At 44.8% G+C, this 3,304-nt stretch overlaps 1 non-coding gene across 1 annotated transcript; it reads right to left on the bottom strand.

The window, feature by feature from the left end:
• Positions 1-2,317: 2,317 nt before the first annotated feature.
• Positions 2,318-2,424, bottom strand: LOC145342758 (U6 spliceosomal RNA). Its single transcript, XR_013886614.1, has one exon. It is a non-coding gene; the product is annotated as a U6 spliceosomal RNA (small nuclear RNA).
• Between the last annotated feature and the right edge of the window lie 880 nt (positions 2,425-3,304).

The raw sequence follows: 3,304 nt of genomic DNA, 5'->3' as shown, positions 1-3,304 counted from the left end.
AGTCTATAAGAATATGAGGGGCATGAACAGAGTGGATGATCAGAAACTTTTTCCCAGTGTGGAAGAGTCAATTACTCGGGGGCATAGGTTTAAGGTGCGAGGGGCAAGCTTTAAAGGAGATGTACGAGGCAAGTTTTTTACACAGAGGGTAGTGGGTGCATAGAACTCACTGCCAGGGTCTGTAGTGGAAGCAGATATGATTGTGACTTTTAAAGGGTGTCTTGACAAATACATGAATGAAATGGGAATAGAAGGATATGGTCCCTGGAAAGGTAAAGGGTTTTAGTTCAGTCGAGCAACCTGGTTGGTGCAGGCTTGGAGGACCGAAGGGCCTGTTCCTGTGCTGTAATTTTCTTTGTTCTTTGTTCAAATGGCGAACTACAGCAGGCTCTACTAGGTCAATGCAAGAAGGTTTCCCCTGGCTGGGTATAGAGTCAGAGGGACCACAGTCTCAGGATAAGAGATAGGCTATTTAGGTCTGAGATGAAGAGGAACTTCTTCACTCAGGAATTCTCTACCCCAGGGGGCTGTGGAGACTCAGTGGTTGTTTAGGTTCAAGACAGAAATGGGTAGATTTGCAGTTGTTAAAAACATGAAGGAATATGGGAATAGTGTGGGAATATGGCGTTGAGGTCAAAGATCAGCAATGATGATCCAGTTGAATGATAAGGAAGGCCCAAGAGGCTGAATGACCTACTCCTGTTTCTATGTAAGATAGGTAGATGAAGAGGAATAGAGGCTGCATGGATTTCTGTAGTAAATGTGATCTAGCAGGGATTATTTCCTTCATAAAAGGAAGGGAAACTTGTTGAACAAAAGCATCCTGTGTACATTTCAAGTTGTTTACTTATGGAATAAGCTACTGTCTAGCCTTTATTATTATTGTCTTGTCTTTGCCCTATTCACATTCTGAGTTGCTGCATTTTCTTTCTGCCCTGATTTACTACATTATAAGAACATATTTATTTTCGTCACTAATTGTTGTGGTGGAAGAAGACAAAACAGGGAACATTGTTTGATGCCTGTGAAAGGTGAAAGTAGCAAATGGAGGAAGAGAGGCCTCGTTGCTATGATCTTTTACTATTTTGTGTTCTTTTGTGGAAATATATATTTGTTCACTTTTCTGTGATCTGTTTTCCATATAGGTCGTGTTACACGATGCAGTAGATCTTGAGATCAGACATTGGAAAATCAAACCTACACTTTGTCCTGCATCATATGGTCTGACTTGAAGCTTCAAACAAGTTTGCAAACTAGCGACAGCAAACAGATTATAGCACTGATAAGGTAAAACATTTCTAATTTGCCCTCAGGCAGTTTTGTATGACAATCGCATTGATTTAAATTATCGGAATGTCTTGGTCGATTCTCTTCCCTCTGCCTCACACCTCAGCTGTGACTGAAATGTGAGAATCCACTTCCTCTCAAACCTCCGCCAGTATCATTCTGAACCAGTCAATTAGTGGGATAGGAGAAAGACTCCAGTAATGGGATATCCGCTGACTTTAATATTCTTTTGTGGAGGGCTACTTTGCCAAATTGGGAAATCAACAGAGTGAGGGATTGTGGACATGAGCCTCCATCCCAACATATCATGGCATGACACATTGGTGTGGCTAATGTATTATCTAATGAGCATACGAAAATGAGAAACAGGAAAAAGCATCAACTGATCACATACTGTCAGGGTGCAAGTTGACATCAGGATCATTGCCTTCCCACTCACAAGCAGCTGTATAATCTTCTGGGAGAGAAAAGAAAAACAGAAATACAATCTTTGTTCAATTCAGGTAGACAAAATCCGGTAAGTTCCTTTCTGAGACTCAAAGATGATATAAAGATGTTTTAGGAGATATATCATCCAATGCCCAACCTGCTTTAAGTACACTGTGGTATCAGCCAATGTTAGGAACTTGTCCAATTCCATTTCAAATGCCTGGAGTAAAGCAACACTCACTGTGTGATTGAGATTTGTTGTGGTGCATCCACATTTTCTTCATCAATTTTATCATAGAATCCCTGCAGTGTAGAAAGAGGCCATTGGGCCCATCGAGCATGCACTGGCAACAATTCCACCCAGGCCTTATCCCCATGTTTACCCTGCTAATTCCCCGACATAAAGGGGCAATTTATCATGGCCAATCCACCCATCCAGCACACCTTTGGACTATAGGTGGAAACCGGTGCACCCAGAGAAAACCCACGCAGACATGGGGAGAATGTGCAAACTCCACACAAACAGTGACCTGAGGCAGGAATTGAACCGGGGTCCGTGGTGCTGTGATGCAGCAGTGCTAACCACTGTACCACCATGCCGCCCCATATGGAATGCTTCACAAATTTGCACATCATCCTTGCGCGAGGGCCATGATAAATTTTTCTATATCTTTTCAATTTTAGTATATGTGCTGCTGAAGCGAGCACAAAATTTCCTTCCCTAAAAGACAATGGCCAATACTTGGTGGTTGCCTACTGTCACATTTGGATGGTATCTCAAAGGTGTGCTGGGGAATCCCTCTGAAAAGTTCCCATGTAAAGTTTTCCCTGTTCAGAAGGGCTAACTTGCCATTGAATTGCTAACTTTGATGGTTCTGCCAATTTTACCCTGACAGTTACTCTGAAAAATTTAGAAGGAAACAAAAACACTTCTGACCCTACACAGAACACTCCCTCCCCACCTGGTCCAACCCCTCCAACTTCCCCACTCTCATGGTACGACCCTCCAGCTACAATCTCTCTATCAATCTGAACCTCCCACTCCTCCTGTCCTGTGGTCCAAACTCCAATCCCCCCTTCACCCGGTCTAATACCCCTCCCACTACGGACTCTCACTCTCCCATTCCACCTCTCACTCCCATCCTGACCTCCCTGTCTCCTGTTCCAACCTCCTATTTCCAGTCCAACCGCTGCTGCACTGCCCTCCTCCTGCCCCCCAACCTCCCCAGCAGGTCTCCCACTATTCCACCTCACTGGGTCTTCCCTGCTGTTCTGACATCCCATCTCCTTCCACCAGGCCTCCCTTCACCCAGTCCACTCCCCCGGCTCCCATCCTCAGCAGGATCTCCCCCCCCCACTGTTCCAACGACCACTCCCCCAACCCCACCATGTCTCACCCCCCAGTGTCAAAACAATTTTTTACCTTCCAAACTTACAATCTCCCTTTAAGTTGACTTTTTGAACAATTGCTTTATGCAGCTACTGCTGTAAAAAGAGGGTATGTCTTTCCCCTCTATGCTCCAGTTACTCCTTGCTGATGCAGCCTGGGAGGTGCTTCACTGCTCCTGTCTCACCTAGCCTGGAGGAG

The sequence above is a fragment of the Carcharhinus amblyrhynchos genome, chromosome 4, assembly GCF_965287045.1.
Source record: "Carcharhinus amblyrhynchos chromosome 4, sCarAmb.v2.hapA, whole genome shotgun sequence".
NCBI classification, from domain to species: domain Eukaryota; kingdom Metazoa; phylum Chordata; class Chondrichthyes; order Carcharhiniformes; family Carcharhinidae; genus Carcharhinus; species Carcharhinus amblyrhynchos.
This window is presented reverse-complemented; position numbering and strand designations above follow the sequence as displayed.